General features: G+C 40.8%; 2 protein-coding genes and 1 long non-coding RNA gene across 6 annotated transcripts in view; 2 read left to right on the top strand and 1 right to left on the bottom strand.

Annotated features, from left to right (window-relative positions):
* CHST9 (carbohydrate sulfotransferase 9) overlaps window positions 1–20,329 on the top strand; it is a 284,572-nt gene that overhangs the window by 207,647 nt on the left and 56,596 nt on the right. The window lies entirely within an intron of this gene.
* KCTD1 (potassium channel tetramerization domain containing 1) overlaps window positions 1–20,329 on the top strand; it is a 622,936-nt gene that overhangs the window by 87,502 nt on the left and 515,105 nt on the right. The window lies entirely within an intron of this gene.
* The window catches only part of LOC126940981 (uncharacterized), a 120,332-nt gene continuing 110,530 nt past the window's right edge, over window positions 10,528–20,329 (bottom strand). For both annotated transcript variants that reach the window (XR_007721023.1, XR_007721022.1), the window contains exons 3-4: window positions 12,012–12,068; window positions 10,528–10,560 (exon numbers count right to left, since the gene is read on the bottom strand). This is a non-coding gene — a long non-coding RNA (uncharacterized LOC126940981). The remainder of the gene's footprint in view (window positions 10,561–12,011; window positions 12,069–20,329) is intronic.

Consider the following 20,329-nt stretch of genomic DNA (forward strand, 5'->3'; position numbering starts at 1 on the left):
AAATGTTTGCTGTTCTTTTCAGGACTCCACCTGTGTTGGAACACTGATAGTGACTAAAGAAAGTGTTGGCTGGGCGCGGTGGCTCACGCCTGTAATCCCAGTACTTTGGGAGGCTGAGGCGGGCGGATCACAAGGTCAGAAGATTGAGACCATCCTGGCTAACATGGTGAAACCCCGTCTCTACTAAAAACACAAAAAAATTAGCTGGGCGTGGTGGTGGGCACCTGTAGTCCCAGCTACTCGGGAGGCAGGAGAATGGTGTGAACCTGGGAGGTGGAGCTTGTGGTGAGCCGAGATTGCACCACTGCACTCCAGCCTGGGCGACAGAGCCAGACTCCGTCTCAAAAAAAAAAATGAAGTGTTGCATTCGCCTCTTTGGTTACTCACAGTTTTTCACCTGGTTAACGATCTTTGCCGTGCCTGCCTGTGTCCACTGTCCACTCCTAAAGACTGCTTTTCATCTTATTAGTCCCTTATTTCTTTCATTTCAAATTGCATTGGATCTTAAAACTTCAGGAAGGAAATAGGCGTCTCCTTGAGTTGTTATAGTCATAGTTCAAATGCCATACTTCAGATTGTGTGAGGCTGCCATAAATTGATGGAACGCGGTAAAATAGAGTTACCAAAATGTATGGCCCAGATGGTGGCTTGATTAAAAACATCTCAATGTGTCCAAAATATCATGGCAGGCATGCACAATTTTTTTTCCATGAAGGTCCTACAAGATTCACGATAACATTTATTTTTAATGAGGATCTAATTAGAGAGCTCAGCATGAGAGTCTGAACACATGAGCAGTCAGTATAGTTTGGTGCAATAAAATATTCCTTGAGCCCGTAGACACCAGGGATAAAAGGAAGACTAGCACATAGTCCCTGGTGGGGGAAACAGATACAAAAACCAGGTCATTAGAATATGATAAGGGCCCAGCATGCTCAGAGTGATGGCACCCATTTGGGGGCTCAAAAAACTCTTTCCCATTTAAAGGGGTGTCCAGTCTTTTGATTTCCTTGGGCCACATTGGAAGAAAAAGAACTACCTTGAGCCACACATACAATACACTAACATTAACAATAGCAGGTGAGCTTTTAAACATTGCAAAAAAAAAAAACAATCTCATGTTTTAAGAAAGTTTACAAATTTGTGTTGGGCCACATTCAACGCCATTCTGGGCTGCACGCTGCCTGCAGGCCGTAGGTTGGACAAGCTTGATCTAAAGCAACATCTTCTCCAGTTTTTCTGAGACTACTTGAACCCGGGGCCTTCTATGCACTGTTCCGCACCTTCGCCTCCTTGATGCCTTCTCATCCCTTGGGACTCTGGACTCATGCATTTTTTCATACACACATTTGTTGTGTGCCTAATTCTGCCAGGTACTACTCTAGACACTAGAATTTCCACATAGGAAGACACGACCAATCCCAGCAGTCTGATTATAGAGCTTACGTTCTAGCAGTAAGAAATAGACCACTGAAAAGGAATTAGGTAAAGGACTGCAGACTGCAGAAACCACCATGAAAGAAGTACGTGGAGCTGTGAGACGAACAATAAACAGGAGAGGCTTCCTTGAGGTCAGGGAAAGCCTGTCCAACAGGAGACATTTGAACTAAGACATGAAAAAAGGAGAGAACATGTTCTAGGTAAAGGGAATGTCCGTGAGGCTGGAAGAATTTGTTGTAATCAAGTGACCAAAAGGAGGCCAGTGTAGCTGGCTTCCTTAAATGAGGAGTTGGGTGCCAGGGGGTGAAGCCAAAGGGTGAAGCTCCGCCGTCTTCTGGGTCGTGGGAAGAAACTAGATTTCATTGTTAGTGCCATGCAGCGTTTGAAGCCAAAACCACATTTAAAACACACCCTCGAAAGGAAATCTGGTATCAAAAGCCATGGCAAGGAAAAGCGCCATCTCCGGGTGAGCCGCCCTCAGCTCTCAGCCGGATCACTGACTTGCTCGCCGCCTCCCCCTGCCTCCATCTTTACCCTCCCAGAGTCCATTGGCAACACAGATCCTTTATCAGGTTAGTGCAATCGTGTTATTTTTCTGCCTCAAATTCTGACACGGCTCCTTGTACCATTCGCAGGAAAACCTGGAATCCCCAAGGCCTCACGCCCCAAACTCTGTCGGTCCCCATCTGCCCCACCACACTGGCTTCCTTGCTGCCTAACACGGCCATGCTCTCTCCCCCTGTAGGGCTTTTGCGCTGCTGCTCCCTCTGCCTGGAACCTTTTCTCCCAGGATAGCTGCATGACTGACTCTGTCACCTCTTCAATTCCTTGCTCAATGTCACCATCTATTTTTTCTTCCTTTTTTTTTAGTTTTTATTTTTATTTATTTATTTTTTGGAGTTGGAGTCTTGCTCTGTCGCCCAGCCTGGAGTGCAGTGGTGCGATCTTGGCTCACTGTAAGCTCCGCCTCCCAGGTTCAAGTGATTCTCCTGCCTCAGCCTCCCGAGTAGCTGGAACTACAGGCCCGTGCCACCACGCCTGGTTAATTTTTGTGGTTTTGGTGCAGATGGGGTCTCGCCATGTTGGCCAGGCTGGTCTGGAACTGCTGACCTCAAGTGATCCACCCGCCTCGGCCTCCCAAAGTGCTGGGCTTGCAGACGTGAGCCACGGCGTCTGGCCCAATGTAACCATCTTAATGAACACCCGATTCCCCTACACACCCCTGCCACACCTCCACCACAGCCTCCGCATCCTGCTCTGCTTTTTTTCCCCCATAATACTTGTCATCTTCTAACATCTTCTACCATTTGCTTATCGTGTCTATTTCTTATTGTCTGGGTCCCCCTTGAGGGTCTGGAATAAGCTCCACCAGGCAGAAATCTTTTGTCTGTGGGGAGTCGTGGGAGCTATCCATAGTCATGGGCGCTCTGTCTTTCCAGGTCTAGTGTAGGAGTGGATTTCCCTGGCCCCCTGAGTTGGGCGTGGCTGTGTGACTTGCTTTGGCCAATAGAAAGCGAGCAGAAGGGATGCGTGGTGCTGCTGCTGCGGGCAGATCTCTTCGCAGCCAGCGCATCTGCCACGTCCCTTCCTCTCTCTGACACAGCATCTGCACCTTTCTAAATGGCGGCTGCTCCACTGGGCTTGCTCCCTGAGTGATTAATTCGAACATTATTCCCCTGGCAGCCATTAAAGGACACAGAGCACGATAAAGGAATAAACCTTTCCTTTTAACCCACTGTGACTTGGCAATTGTTTGTTACTGCAACACAACCTAGTCTATTCCGACTATGTCTCATTTGTTCAGGGATGCCTCCTGAGTACTGACGACAATGCCAGGTGCACAGCATATGCTCCACAAGTTTGTTGAGTGAATTTCTCTGTCTTTACTCTTAAATTTTTACACAGCATATTTTAAATTTAAATGCACTAAAGTTGTCACCAATATCTGGACACAAGCCTTATTCCATTGAGTGTTCTATGACTGACATGGTCAACAATCAACATTAAGTACTTACTATACAAGTTAGGTCTTTCTTAGGGCCCCAGAGGAATAAGCCACTGTGTCTACCTTAAGATAGTTTGCAATCTAGTTGCAGAAACAGAATATGTGTTCAAAATCATCTGCTCCACTGTGTAGTAGTGGGTGATACCTCCTAAAACTGTCCTGAGAGTTCAGGGGTGGAAGCCGCTAATGACGATGAGGCTGGTGAGAGAAGGGGATAGGAGGCTACCTGAGCTGGGCCTTGAGGACATAGTCAAGCAAAAATAGAGCTGGGAAAAGAGGATTTCTGCCAGAAGGAACAACATTCAATCACACACAAGCAGGAATAGATCTTGAAACATTAGACGGTAACATATACCACGATGGGTAGAGGCCAGATTTCTTCGATTGCAGTGATGGATGTCTATGTGCTGGCTCCATGACTTTAGACGAGTCAGGTAACTTCTCCATGCTTCAGTTTCCTTATTTATAAGGTGGCAATTATGGTGATACCTACCTCAGCCAGGCACAGTGGCTCACACCTATCATCCCAGGACTTTGAGAGGCCGAGGCAGGAAGATCACCTGGACCCAGAAGCTCAAGACCCGCCTGGGCAACATGGTGAAACCCCATCTCTACAAAAAATATAAAATTAGCTGGGTGTGGTGGCGCATGCCTGTAGTCCCAGCTATTTGGGAGGCTGAGGCAGAGAATCGTTTTAGCCCCAGAGACAGAGGTTGCAGTGAGCCGAGATTGTGCCACTGCACTCCAGCCTGGCTGACAGTGAGACCCTGTCGCAATAATAATAATAATAAATAATAATAATAATAATAATACCTACTTTAAAGGGTTGTTGTGTAGATTAAATGAATCAATACATACAGCGTTTAGAATTGTACCTGGCAGATAGGAAGCATTCATTTGGAAAGAAGAGTTGAGAATTGAGCAGATCTCAGATTTTGCAAGATCTTGAATCTGAAATAAAGCAGTCTAATGTCATTCTATAAGCAAAAGTATTTTCCATTTTCAGTTTAAAGATTTTTATCAGAAATCTGTATTTTAGAAGCTTCACATCACAGCAAGGTGAGTCTGAGTTGAAAGTGGGAGACACTGGAGGCAGAGACACTGGTTTAGAGGCAGACATGATAATCTCACTTGTGGGCCATTTTAAGCACACACCATGGTAATGGCCAAGGAAGAAACATGCCGGAGACACCCTGGAGAAGGTGCTCTGGACCTACCAATGGGTCATGTGGGAAAGGAAACAAAGAAGCAAATGGTCCCAAAATGTCAGGATCTGGATGACTAAGAAATATAATGATAACACTGACCAAAATGGTGAAGATCAGAGGGGAACAGATTTTAAGTGAAAGACAACAAATTCTATTTTAGACACTAAAGTATCAAGGTCAAGCTATTTAGAAAGAAATTAGATATGATAAACTAAGCTTAACTTAAGGCTACGGTCGAATGTCACTCAGAAAACCTTCCCCAAATAACTTATCTAAAATACCTCCCTCTTCCCTCACTCTCTAGCTCATCACCCTAATTTATTTTCTTCATTTCACTTCATGTCACAATAAGACCGTACACATTTGTTTATTTGGTACTTATTTGTACAGCCCCTCCCCAGCCCTCTAATGTAAACTCAGCAAGAACAGGAACCTTTTCTTTCTTATTCATTGCTGCATCCGCAGAGCCCAGGAGAGTGCCTGGCCCAGTCGGCTTTCAATAACTATATTGTGGAATAAACTCATCTTTATCTGGGAGCTTAATTGCCAAATATATACTCAAAACCCAAGGTCACCTTCAATCTGTATGCAGACTTCTATCCTTTTATTATTAGGGCTTCATACACACACACACACACACACACACACACACACACACAGAGAGAGAGGATCAAGGAAGACTAGCTAGTAAAGAATATTAAAATATAAGGCTGCATAAATTCAAATGAGAATGGTCAGTGGAACAGAGTGAATATAGAGAGACTTGAACCCATGTGAGGATTTTGCGTAAGTAAAGTGGTAATCAGTAGAAGAAAGATATATGTTTCAATCAATATTGTGAGCAAAACTCACCAGCCATCTGGAAGAAAAACATATCTCGATCCTTTCCTCAAGCGTTACACCAAAATAAATTTCAAATGTGTCAAATTTTTAACCATTAGGTAAGAAATCATCAAAAGAAAATTATAAAAGTCATAGAAGAAAATAGCTCATTTTTAAAAAACAGCTGTGGATTGAGAAAAGTCTTTCTAAGAACAGTATGAAATGCATGCACCATAGTAGAATATTTAATAAATATACACATATTAAAGATACCCCCATACATGCAAAAAAAATCTTTCATGACTTCAAAAGACAGCAGAGTTAAAAATTATTTAGAATTTGGCCCACAAATATGTAATTTCTTTAATGTGCAACAAAACTATTATAAATAAAAAGTAGACGTGGAAAATGGACAAGCTATAGTAAATAAACACCAATGATTAGTAAACATAAAGGCATCGACCTCACTCACAAGTTTTTTAAACATTGGTTAAAACCATGAGATAGCAATGCCAACGATTTCAAGGTCTGACAATGCTAAAGGCTAGGGGATGTGGGTGAAATAACAAACCCTCATATATCATTGGTGGGAGTGTAAATATATATTACCTTTTTATGGTCATTTAGCAATAACAGCCAAAAATTAAAATTTCCATGCTGTATTAGTCAGGGTTCTCTGAAGGGATAGAATTAATGGGATGGATGTGTATATGAAGGAAAGTTCATTAGAAGAATTGACTCACATGATCACAAGGTGAAGTCCCACAATAGGCCGTCTGCAAGGCGAGGAGCCAGGAAGCTATTCCCAAAGTCCCCAAACCTCAAAAGTAGGGAAGCTGATAGTGCAGCCTTCAGTCTGTGGCCGAAGGTCCGAGAGCCCCTGGCAAATCACTGGTGCAAGTCCAAGAGTTCAAAGCTGAAGAACTTGGAGTCTGATGTTTGAGGCATCCAGTATGGGAGAAAGATGGAGGCCAGTAAACTTAGTCAGTCCAGTCTTTCCACCTTCTTCTGCCTGCTTTTATTCTGGCCTCACTGGCAGCTGATTAGATTGTGCCCACCAGGATTGAGGATGGGTCTGTGTTTCCCAATCCACCTACTCAAATGTTAATCTCCTTTGGCAACCCCCTCACAGACACACCCAGAAACAACAATACTTTGCATCCTTCAATCCAATCAAATTGACGCAATATTAGCCATCACACACACCTTTTGGCCACGTAATTTCACTTCTAAGAATTTAACCTATAGAATATACTCACACGAGTACACAAAGATTACAAGAAAGTTCATTGACAAGTTGCTTGTCAACACATAAAATAGTTATCTGCCCCCAGAATTATAGGACTTCTATTCAGTAGAATACAATGCAGTTGTTGAAAACAGTGAGATAGATCTATAGGGACCAACAAAAAGATGTTTACAACATACTGTTAAACAAAAGCAAAAAACAGAAGTAGCTGAAGAGCATCTACAACATGGTCCTGCATGTGTAAAAAGCAAAAAGACAAATATAAAAATCCTTGTATATGCAATAAAAACTTTCAGAATGTTAGATAAGCAGTCTCTTGTATAAGCAGCTTCCTATATAGCATTCAGAAAGCTTTCATTGCATATACAAAGATTTTTATATTTGTCTTCTTGCTTTTAAAGACATAGGGGGTGTGACTAAGGGTGAAGTGACCCCTTTGATTTTCACCTTATACTCTCTCAATATTAGAAATTGTTTATGATGATTATGATTACTGTTCGGATTTCACAAAAGGAAGAATAAAGCCCTCAGTGTTTCAGTCACATGCTCCTTTTGACCCATCCCCCAAAAAGCGTATCTGTAGTGTCTGCCTGATTATTCCTGAGTCTGAAATGACAAGTCCTCAGGCCAGCCCAAGGTATCTACCAACTGAAACATTAGGAAATCATGTCAATTTCCAGAATCTTCTGAAACTCTGCAGGAGGTTTTTTTTTTTGTTTATTTTTTTTTTTTTTAAGAAAGTAACAATTAAGTCTTATTTTCTTATCTCCAGTAATCATCAAAAACTTAGCCAGGGACAACCAGAAATCCTAAAATGATGCATGTGCCTTAAAATACCCAACTTTCCTTCCCTTGTTCAGTTGATAACAACTTGGGATCCTCTCCACCACTGCCAGGGGAGATAGGAAGCTGAAAGAATGACTGGCAAGACTGTGTCATGACAGGAAGGTCTGTGGCCAATCCATCGGAAGGCCAAACAATTCTAAACAGCTACGTCACAGGTATACGTACATGTGCACACATGAACATGTGTGTAGTGAGAGAGATTCCAAGTCAATATCATCGTTTCATCAAAGATGTTTAAATCCAGAAGTACTATATGTATTATTTATATTCATGCCTTGTTTCAAAATCATTTAAGGCAAAGAGATGACATTTTTAAAATCCCCAAAGATCTAGATTATTATTCTTGCAACTTAAAATGAGTGTATATTTCTGCTTTGGGGTCTAAGACACCAATAACATATTTTTAAGGCTTCAACTCACTTTTGCTGTGCCTGATCTTTTCCAAGAATTTAAAAGAGATTTCTTTAGAAAAATGGAACAATATTTTCAATTGTATTTGGTCCTTGATTTTTTACAAGAGCTGTTATATAAAGCATAGTTTGTATGGTGTCCCACCTTTTTAACACATCAGAAAAAATATTAAAAATTGTCAAGATTGGATTTTCTTAACTTACCCTTTTTACACTAAATGATCCATTGAGTCTATCATTTGGAATTGCCAGACACTTTAGAAAGAAATAAAAACAATTAGTTGAGAAAAATAAAAGCAGCATTATGAATAAACTGTACTTTTTGCCAAACTGTATAACATTAGGCAAAGGAACTGAGGCATGGATCATATTATTTCAATTCTGTTTTAATTGTCAATCTCATCTCACTGGATGGTAGTCAGGGTTCCAGAGAGTTCGTTTCCTCAGTGTCTACTTCTTTGACACCCTTTCTTGTCCTCCTATGAGATGTTTTCTTCCTGAGTCCCTCACTAGGCCTACCAGTTGACCATGAGGCTCTGATCCCTGTGAGTTTATTCAGCATCTGATGCTACTAATATCAGATCTTCTTACTGTTAACTCTACAGATGATTTTTGCTGTTGCTGCAGGAGTGAAGAGGAGAGTGAACATGTGTTCAGCTCTTCTAGATACATGGCACACATTATTCATTTAGTCTTCATAGCAACACCATGCAGTAAATTTTTTTATTATCACATCTCTCTGATTTGCAATCAGTGGCTTAGAGATGTTAAATAAGTTGCCCAGTGTTGCTCAGCTAATGGTGTTGGAGATCAGACTTGAACTCAGGTCCGTGAATTCCAAAACCCATGCTATAGGCCAGGTCAAACTAAAGGGCAAGCCGGATGGCCTGCTGCCCAGGAGTGCTAATCTATAAAAAGCACAGGACATTACTGGAGTAAATCAGTAATGTGTTGTCAGTTCACTGAGGTTCTCATACACAAATCTTCACATAGTTAGAAACTGATTGCACTGCTACGGAGCTACACTGCTCCTGCAAGTGGAAATAACACTGCCACCAGCACCAGTACTTGCTACCTCAGTTGAGTATTTTTATGAAACACATTGCAGGCTGCACAGTGCAGCTGCAGACCACGACCCGCCAAGCCAGGGGACACTCACATGAGTCTCATAATCCATTCACAGTCAGCTCAAATTCTAAAACCAAATAATGCTGGTCCAATGCTTGTAACTGGGAATGCATTCATTTGTAAATAGTTTTCATAATAGCTTCCCAAGAATTTCTTCACTTTGGACAACTACAATTAATGAAGAAATCATGATTCTGGACATTAAAGAAGAGAGGAAAGCGTCTTATTTTCTATCGGGAGAACCCACTCCTGATGTTTAACGTGGGTTCTTTTCTATTTCCTAAGTGTCTCGGCTAGGTTGAGAAATAAAGGGAAAGAGCACGAGAGAGAGAAATTTAAAGCTGGGTGTCGGCAGGATCCATGATGTTCCCTGAGCCGTAAAACCAGCAAGTTTTTATTAGCGATTTTCAAAAGGGGACAGAGTGCACGAATAGGGTGTGGGTCACAGATATCACATACTTCACAAGGTAATAAAATATCACAAAGCAAATGGAGGCAGGGCGAGATCACAGGACCACTGGATGAGGTGAAATTAAAATTGCTAATGAATTTTCGGGGCACACATTGTCTTTGATAACATCTTATCAGGAAACAGGGTTTGAGAGCAGATAACCTGTCTGACCAAAATTTATTAGGCGGGAATTTTCCTCCACCTAATATGCCTGGGAGCGCTATAGGAGACCTGGGCATATTTCATCCCTTCGGCTTCAGCCATAAAAGACGGGACACCTTAAAAGAGGCCGTCTGTAGGCCTACCTTCAGGGCACATTCTCTTGCCCAGGGATGTTGCTTGCTGAGAAAAAGAATTCAGCGATATTTCTCCTATTTGCTTATGAAAGAGGAGAAATATAGCTCTGTTCCGTCCGGCTCGCCGGCGGCCAGTTCAAAGTTACCTCTCTTGTTCCCTGAACATCGCTGTTATCCTGTTCTTTTTTAAAGATGCCCAGATTTCATATTGTTCAAACACACATGCTCTACAAACAATTTGTGCAGTTGATACAATCACAGGGTCCTGAGGCAACATTCATCCTCCTCAGTTTACGAAGAAGATGACGGGATTAAGAGATTAAAGTAAAGACAAGCATAGGAAAACACAAGGGTATTGATTGGGGAAGTGATAAGTGTCCATGAAATCTTCACAATTTATGTTCGGAGATTACAGTAAAGACAGGTATAAGAAATTATAAAAGTATTAATTTGGGGAAGTAATAAATGTCCATGAAATCTTCACAGTTTATGTTCTTCTGCTGAGGCTTCAGCTTGTCCCTCCGTTCGGGGTCCCCGACTTCCCGCAACAATTTTCTAGTCTAAGGCTCCTGCCATCACCCTCTGGCCTTCCTTCTGACTGCCAGGCAGAAAGACCTCCCATCTTCCCTCCTTTCCCTGTGAATTTGTCTCTCATGTCACCTCTTCCTGTCTTGGTTGCTTTGTGCTGTCTTCTTCCGCTCTACTCTGAAACACAGGGTCAATCCTGCACATTTCCTTTAGCCTTGTTCTGGAAGGGCACAGCTCAAAGCTCCTCCTTCTCCAAGAGAGAGTTTTCTATCCTTTCCAACATCACAGCATATGTGGAAGGAGGTGGTATTTGTGTAGCACACACAGTGGACAAGACTGTTCTGCTGGGAGTGGGAGGTCAATGAGCTTAGAGATTTGGGCTCCAGGTCCTGACTGGTAGACTCAGGAGCCAGGGCGCCAATACCGTGGCACGCCTGTTGACTGCCCACAGTCTGCTGCCTGAGAAGCTCTGCCCTGAAGAACACTAGAGCTTCCATAACAGTAAGCTGGGCCTATGTCTGATTTTCTGACTTATTGTAAATACATCAAGAAAAATAAAACAGCAGATATAACTAATGTGCACTAAATGGGAAATAGGAATTTGAAGTCTAAAATGAAAATATTTGTTTCTGGAGAGAAAAAAAAAAAAAAGACAGATGGGTGGTTTAGAGTGAGCATACATTTCATGTAACCCGTACCTTGTTAAGGTTGTTAACTGAGAATTATAAGAGCTGCCTCTGAAAACATCCATAAAGTATTACACTAATTTCTTAGTGACTAAGTTAGATATGAGCAGTAAAATAAAGTAAATTATATGGATTTCTATTTGGTCTCCAATTTTAATAAAGCTTTAGAACTCTGATAAATGTTGTCTAACTTGTGTTAGCCACATCAGGGTTCTGCTTCTATTTTTTATTTTAAATGTCTATGGTTTCCCTTTAAATTAATCAAAAACATTCTTCTTATAAAACTATAAGAAGAACTATTTGCTTCCCTGGCTACAAATATTTAGATTACATAATCACTTTTTCTTTCTTTCTTAAAGTTGTGGTAAGTGAAAAAGATAATGCGTATAAAAATAGTGACTATATTTATTGAGCACTTACTATGTGACCTGCACTGCTCTAAGTATGAAACGTGCATGATATCATTTAGTCCTCATGAAAACCTCATGAGGTAGGGATTGTCTCTGATAATCTCTACTTTAGAAGACTAAATCAAGGTTTACAGATGCTAAGGAAATTGCCTGAAGTCACATGGCTACTAAAAAATGAAGAATTAGTACTGGAACCCAGTCTCACTGACACCCAAGTTTGTGCTCTTACTCACTATGTTCTACTGCTACAAAATATTCTTTGAGTTGAAATAGATGTTTTCATTTGGAGAGACAGTGAAATAATTGCTTCCTTTTATTTTTTATTTTTTTATTTTTTAATTCTACTTAAAAACACAAGCTGGAATCTGCACTGCCCAGCACCCTAGGGCTCTGTGAAGTTTTTCCATTTGAACAGATGGGGGAGCTTTTAGGCAGCTAATCTTTTCATTCTTTGTGTTCTTAAAAACAGACCCAACGGCTCAGTCATAAGTACCAGCATTAACGTTTGTGATTAGTCCTGGTGATGACTTACCAGGACACAGAGTTTAGGAGGTTGGAGATCCTGCCAAGCTTAGCTGAAAGTGCGCACCTGGAAGAAAAGGTGCAAAAGTAACCCACGGTTCCAGGAAATGGCAGAGGAGTGAGTTCTTCACGTCATGTTTTGGAAAAATGAGATTTATCAAATGTTGAATAGAAGGCACTTTGCGACAGTGGAAAGAACTCTATGTTGAGAGGCAGACCGACTTGGGTTCAAATACGGCCCCATGAGGGTTTTTGTTTGTTTCATTCACTCTATGCCCAGTACGGTGCCTGGTACATAATATGCCCTCAGTATTTTCTGAATGGATGACTAAACGGGTAAATTAATAACTTACTGAATCTTCAGTTTTCTCATCGAAGTAATGGATGTTTCTCAGAAAAATGTCAGCTTTAAAATTTCAAATACACAAAAAAACTTATAAAACTTTATCTGGCTTCATCCCATCTCACGAATGATTTCTAGAGGCCTTCAGTTTGTTCCACCTGACTCATAAACACACCATCTACCATCTATCACCTACCACCTGCCAATTTTCTCCCATTTATACCAGATACCTGTGGAGATACTTCCTGCAGCAGCCTTGGATCTCAATACCCAGGTGATAAGCAAACTACCCCAGGCGATGGTGAGGCCACCAGCCTTACTCTACCAGCTCCCAGCAGCTGCACCTGTCCCCAGGCGAAAGGCACCAACTATCAGTAAATGTCGCGAAGGAAACAGAGGCCACATTCAGATTGAGATAAATTAAAAAAGGATTATATAGAAAGGGACTATAATGCTGAGCGCAGTGGCTCACACCTGTAATCCCAGCACTTTGGGAAGCTGACGCGGGTGGATCACTTGAGGTCAGGAGTTCAAGACCAGCCTGGCCAGCATGGCAAAACTCCATCTCTACTAAAAATACAAAATGTAGCCGGGTGTGGTGGCAAATGCCTGTAGTCCTAGTTACTTAGGAGGCTGAGGCAGGAGAATCGCTTGAACCCTGGAGGCAGAGGTTGCAGTGAGCTGAGATCATACCACTGCACTCCAGCCTGCCAGCCTGGGCGACAGAGCAAGATTTGGTCTCAAAAAAAATTAAAAAATTTAAAAAAATAAAACAGAGACTATAATCTGGTATAGGATTAGAGGGAGCAGCAGATCACAGAACATAGTATAGTAACCCCCAGGTTAGTAACAGAGTCGTGAATACCCCAGACTGGAAGAAACGGTGTGAACAGTTATGGGAACTGGAAAGGGAAAATTCTGTAAGCTGTGTGTCTCAGTTTAAAAGCTGGAGCTTTTGGGCAGTTTTTCCTGACACCCCCAGGCCAACTTTGGCCCTCTTCCTCTGAGCGGAGACTGAACTTTGCCTTATTCCTACGGCAACTCTCACTGTGAATCTGTCCTGTGTGTCTCCCTGCCAGACTGAGAGGAGGGGCTGATTATATACCCTTTCACCTTTGCGTTTCCAGTAGCCAGCCCAAGACCAACACAAACTAGACTTTCAAACCAGGAATGAATGGTTGCATAAGCGAATGAATGAAGGAACGCCTGTCCTAATGTGCAAAAAAGAAAAGTGTATTCAAAGACTCACCCATGTTTCTTATCCAAAACAGAAACATTGTTCTCTTTAAATTGATGCAGTACATTTTCCTAATAAAAAGTTTAGAAAAGCAAGAGCCCGTCAGGCCCAGTGGCTCTCACCTATAATTCCAACACTTCAGGAGGCCAAGGCAAGAGGATCAATTGAACCCAGGAGTTTGGGAACAGCCTGGACAGTAAAGCAAGAGCTCCATCTCTACACGTTAAAAAAATTAACTGGGTGCAGTGACGCATGCCTCTAGTCCCAGCTACTTGGAGGGCTGAATTGGAGGACTGTCTGAGCCCAGGAGTTCGAGGCGGCATTGAGTTATGATTGTACCACTGCACTCCAGCCTGGGCAATGGAGCGAATTGCTGTCTCAAGGAAGAAAAAGAAAACAGATGTGCTTAAATTAAAAGTAACTATTACTCCTTTCCCACCAGGCCCTACGTGTAACAAAGTGCTAAAGTGTATCTCCTCTGACTTCTTTACGTATAATTATATGTACTTTAAAAAACACATTAGTTATACACATTGTTCTAAAAATACAATGGAGATACTGTTCTCTAGCCTTACATACAGATTTGACCTTGTTATTTGTAATTGCTGCAGAGTTGTGCCTTTCCATGCTGGACACTGAAAGCAGGAACCAGAAAAGAAATGATGTAGGCTCGTAAGTGGGGCTTGAGCTCATCACCTCCCAGCTGCAATCCCAGGCACGTTAATATCTGTAGGCCTCATTCTTCATCATCTTCTATAGCCTTATCCCACAGAAGTGCTGGGAGAACTGAGTGAAGAACGTATCGATGTTCCTGGTATGTTGTAAGTGCTTACTGAATACTAGCCATTGCTATAATATTCTTTTATTCCCTAAACATTGTAAACGAGTAAAGGTGAGTGACAAATTAGGACAAATATTCATAAAACATGATGGGCAAAAATTATTATTACTAAGAGGAAGAGAATACTCCATTAGAAAAAAGAAGAAGGCCTGGCACGGTGGTTCATGCCTGTAATCCCAGCTACTCAAAAGGATATGGCAGGAGAATTACTGAAGCCTAGGAGTCGGAGTTCAGAGTGAGCCATGATGGCACCACTCATCTCCTGCCTGGGCAACAGAGAAAGAGCCTGTGTCTAAAAAATAAATAAATAAATAAATAAGTAAATAAATAAATAATAAAATAAAGAAGCTGGAAAATAAAGAAGCTGCTGAGATGAATAAAATGAAGAATTTTTTAAAGTCAATTGCATAAATGCTGTTTCTTAAAAACTTAGTACTGGCCGGGCGCGGTGGCTCAAGCATATTAAAATGCTCAACCATCCTCTGACAAGTGAAACCCCGCTCTGTAATTTTTTAAAGTCAAAACCACAGGGTTGCATAAATAGCACTGTTTGGGCGACAGAGCGAGACTCTAAAAAAAAAAATAGCTTAGCACTTTTTTGTAAAAATCAGAGTTAACAGAGTGCTGGGACACAGATATTTAGTGACATTCTTAGTATTAGACACTTCATAAAACTCTTTAATCCATCAATTCTACTTCCAGGAATTTGTGCTAAGGGTCATGGAGATCTCAGGGATATTAGGCTGGCGCAGAAGTAGTCATGGTTTGCACCAACTCTCTATTCATGTGGACACTCCTAACAGGGTTGTATGTGGTAAGGCCTCCTTACCCCAAAAAATACAATAAATAACTTCAACGTCTCTAAAAGAAGGTTAAGAAACTTTGGTATTTTTTAAAAATGAAACCACTACATAGCTATTCAAATCAATACAGATTGAGACTATTTAATGGGATGCAAAGATTATTTAAGTGAACAGAAAAGTTTTTAAGACTATACATTAGATGATACCACTTTTGAAAAGAAAAATACAATATATGAAAGGGTGTGTGTACCACAAGTGTTAGCAGGTCATACCTACTGGTGTTAGGATCACAAGTAGCTGTTCACTTCTTTTATCTGTATTTTCTAGATTCTTCACAACAAAGAAACATTTATTTAGTAATAATAAATAGGACAATAAAAATTTTTTAACACAACCATGATAAAGGTATATTTATGTTACATTTTCAATTTGTTTGAAATCCAGACTTTTTTATTGCACACATAACACAACTTGTAGAAAACAAGAATGTACAGAGAAACAAAAAGAAAGAAATCACTCATGAATCTATCACGCAGAGGTTTATAGTTTCCCATAAAAATATATACATTTTAATAAAAATATATACATTTTAATAAAAATAGGTGCATGATAGACATACTCTTCTGTAACTTATTTTTTTCACTAAATATATCCAGATCATCATTTTTGACTGGCTACATAAGTCACACTGGAAGATTTTGTTGTGACTTCTTCAGCCAGTCCTCTGCTGAGGGCCTCTTAGATTGTTAGGTTTTCGCTTACCCGGCCTGGAGGACATATGCGGCCTCAGCTTTGTGAATGCCCCTCAAGATTTTCTTGGAATAAACTTAGAAAGGGAATCCGTGCTTCACTTTTGAATCTATTGTAGGTCTCTTTGTTGGATAAAAAGAAACTGAGCCAGGTGCAGTGGCTCACACCTACAATCCCAGCACTTTGGGAGGTCAAGGTAAGAGGACTGCTGGAACCCAGGGGTTTGAGGCTACAGTGAGCCGTGATTGTACTACTGTACACCAGCCTGGGCAACACCGCAACACCCTGTCTCCAAAAAGAAAAAAAAAAAAAAAGAACGAAAAAGGAAAAAGAAAAAACTGAGTAAGGCCATTTTTAAAATGACAGTAAACCAAAATTGGATTCCACATTGACAAAAATTTCTTCAAACTTTTTCTGGTAGAAACTGGAACGAAGCCTATACTCATGAAATTCTAAAGATCTATGGTTCTGGAGAAAATTCAATGCAACCATGTGCTCTGTGCTCCACTCCAGCCACCAGCTTCCATAGCCACAAGTTGACCCTCACCTGTAATTGCTCTATTTCAAAAATAAATTTCAGGGATTCCAGTCTCAGCCCACAGCTTGCTATTATTATTCTCTGAGCATTTCTCACTCACCTAACTGTTCTTCAACCTCACAGGTGTCTCTGGGCCTTTTATCCAGCCATTCCTGTGTGTTCTTTGTCTTTGGCCACCTTCCTTCTCTATCTGGCCTGAGCCTTCATAGTCCATCATCAGATCTCCGCTTCTTGTGGATCACTGAGATCCTTGCACCCCTGAATTTTCACATCACCTGTCTAGAAAGATGGAGAAATGACACGATCTGCTGATGGGAGCCACTTTGAAATCATGTTCTTCGACATGAAAAGGGTCTTTACACCAGCCAGTGTCCTAGCAGTCCTGTTCCCATTCATGATCGTTCTAACCCTTCACTGCCTTCTCTTCATCCTCACTCCTCATTTTCAGCGACTGCCTGCTGCAGACTTTTGGAGGAACTCCCAGCCTCAGGCATGCCCTCTCTCACCTTCCCACCCTCCCTACAAACCCGCTGTACACCCTCAACCCTCTTGTACTCTAAGATCAGAGGGCAGCTTGTTCCTTCTCCAGTTTGAAGCCAAGCCTGTGCCTTGGATATACTGCCCACCCCCCACCAAGGACCCATTTCTGAACATTTCCATCACGTCTCTCCAGCATGTTCAACCTCTTTGTTTCAGCAGGCTCTTTGCCCTCAGCCTAGAACTATTTTAACTTCTCTGGTTCCATCGATATTTCTACATTAACTCAATCTCTGGCCCCCCATTTTCATTCTGATTTCCCATAGGTGGGTCTGTCCTTTCTGTTTTCATTTTCTCACCTCCAGTCACCAACGTTTGGCTTCAGCTCCCACCATTCTTTTGAAAGTTTTCTAACTAAACTCACCACTGGTTAAAAAAGAGGCTTTTCCTCCCAGATCTTATCTGTACCACACTTAACACCTTGATCGCTCTCTTCTTTTTCCCGTCAACTTTGCATTATGTAGGTTTTCAAACCTACAGAAAAGCTAAAAGAATGGTATAATCAGCAGCTGATTGGCCATCACCAAGATTCCCCAATTGTTACCATTTTGCCTTAAATACAATCCTCCCAGTCTGGTGTATGCTTCTGTATATAGTTAAAAGTAAGTTGTAGATATCGTGACATCTCCCTCCTAAATTCTTAAGATCATTTCTCCCAAAAATAGGGGCATTCTCCTACATTACAATACCACCTTCACATCTAAGAAAAGTAACAATAATTTTACATCATTTGATATCAATTCCATATTCTAATGTCTCCAACTGTTTCAAGAATGTCTTTTACAACTATACTCTTTCTGAATCAAAATCTATTACAATAATCAATGTCCAAACACTGATTTTGGGTTTTATGCTTCTTTATTCTTTCATAATCTGAAATCGTCCCCTAGACTTTTTTTTCCCATGACATTGAATTGTTTAGGAGTGTAGGTCAGTTGTCTTTTAGGATGTCCTGTATTTTCAGTGTTTCCTCAGAGCATAGCGTAAATTGTTCCTTTGCTCGGTAAACTGGCAGCTCGGCCTAGAAACTAGGATGAACACTTCCAGCACAGATAACTCATTGGTAAGATATCTGCTTCATGTTGCATGTTACCACTCATTTCATATTGATGGTGCCAAATTTGATCACTTTGTTAAAAGTGTGAACAAGAGATCTCTGTTGTTTGTTGTGGTTTTGGGGAGGTGCGACGGAGGTTTTGAGACAGATCCTCACTGTGTCACTCAGGCTGGACTGCAGTCGCACAGTTTTGGCTCACTGCAACCTTCACATCCCGTGCCCAAGTGATCCTCCCACCTCAGCCTCCTGAGTAGCCGGGACTATAGAGATGCACCACCACGCTTGGCTAATTTCTTAAGGTTTGTGTAGAGATGAGGTCTCACTATATTGTCCAGGCTCGTCTTGAACTGCTGAGCTCAAGTGATCCTTCCTCCTCGGCCTCCCAAAGTACTGGGATTACAGGCATGAGCCACCACGACTGGCCACAGATCTCTGTATTTTAAAAGTACATTTTTCTTTTGCAATTATGAAGAGATCTATGAAGTCATATTTTGTAAGATGGTAATATCCTACTTTAGAATCCATTAATGGTCCCTTCCTGAATCATTCACTGCATTAGGGATTTAAAATGTATTTTCTTAATTCTGTCATCTCTTCTACATTTATTATATAACATTGTTTAGTAAGAAACTTTCCCTTTGTCTCCTTTCTCCCCGTTTTTTCTTGGGATGCAAAACCACTATGAACTAATTGATTTTTAATTATGCAACATATTACACTAACATGGACAGTGAAAAACTCTTTAAGCTAGCTCCTATGTCTTTTTGGTACAACCTCAGTAGTTTTTGAGCACTTCTTTAGATTGCCGACAAAAAGAGGTATCCTTTCCTTGCTCCAGCTCTGGAATGAGTTTCTCTGAGGAGCCCTGGTTTCCTTTGACGAGAAATAGCATGTAAAACCAGGATCCAGGTGTTAGGTGTGCATATTGTGAAGAGGGTATTTGCTTTTCTGAATAATGACTTCATATTAATATTTCCAATTGAAGTTTAAAATTCCTCTGTTTTGTCACTTCTCTTTTTTGTTATACTGAAAATTTTTGTTCCTAAAATTAATAATGTTAATATACTTATTTGCTTTATCCCACAGTATACTTAAAATAGTTATAAAATTATAATGCCAATATTACTACTGAAAATAAATCTACCAAGGGATGCTTACAATTTTATTACAGTACTTTGTGTTCTTGGGATATAAACCATAGAGATAAATAAAGTACTGTGTTTACAGTTACTCAAAATTATGTTTTTCTATATGGTGTCTTATCTTCCCAATAGAGAATTAGGTTCGTTTGTTTCTATTTGTGTTCAATTTTAGGATTTACCTTTTCACTTAATTTTATGTTTTGTATATGTAAAGTATTTCTATAGTTCCGAAGTCAGAACTATTATCAAAGGTATCCTCAAAGAAGTCTCACTCCCAGACCAATCTTCTCCACTCTACACATCTACACCCTTCTCCATGAATACTTTCATTAGTCTCTAGTTTGTTCTCTCTGTTTCTGTTTGCAAATATAACTGTATAGACATAAACCTATCATTATCTCAGTGAGATTTACTTTACTCTTTTTAAATAACTGAACACTGTAGTCATCCACAGAGTAATGTACTGTAGCTGTTTCTAATGAGTTGTTTCTAGTCTTTAGTTACTACTTGTAATTCTGTAATGAATAACCATGTGCATGTATGCTTTTATATTGTGGAGGTATATCTTCAGGGTAAACTGGAAATAGATGTCAAAGGGCTTGAATCAAAGGACAAATTTGCTCATAAGTAATTCTACTGAATATTGAAAAATTCTCCTCCCAAGGGGTTGTGCTTCTACCACCAGCAATGTAATAGTGGATTCTCCCTACTTCTTGGTTTCCTTGATACCATGGCACCACGCCCTTTTTACATTTCTTATTCCTTTCTAGACATTCTTTTCTTTTGTCTTTCTGAACTCCTCTTCCTCTGATCACACTTCAGTTCTATTTCTTCAAACTTTATCTATCTTCTCTGAGTAATATTATTCATTGTCCATAGCCATGAACACCAGTACTCCGATAACTTCCATACCTACATTTGCAGGACAGACAGTTTCCTGGAGCTTCATGTCTTCATCTGCTTACCCAACATTTCCATCCTTAGATGTCTTGCAGGTATTGAAATCATAAACAAAATAGAACTCGTTAATTTACCCTCCAAAACTGCCTCTTGGATGGCACCACCATCCAGGTAGACACC

Source organism: Macaca thibetana, chromosome 18, assembly GCF_024542745.1.
Source record: "Macaca thibetana thibetana isolate TM-01 chromosome 18, ASM2454274v1, whole genome shotgun sequence".
In the NCBI taxonomy this organism is placed as follows: domain Eukaryota; kingdom Metazoa; phylum Chordata; class Mammalia; order Primates; family Cercopithecidae; genus Macaca; species Macaca thibetana.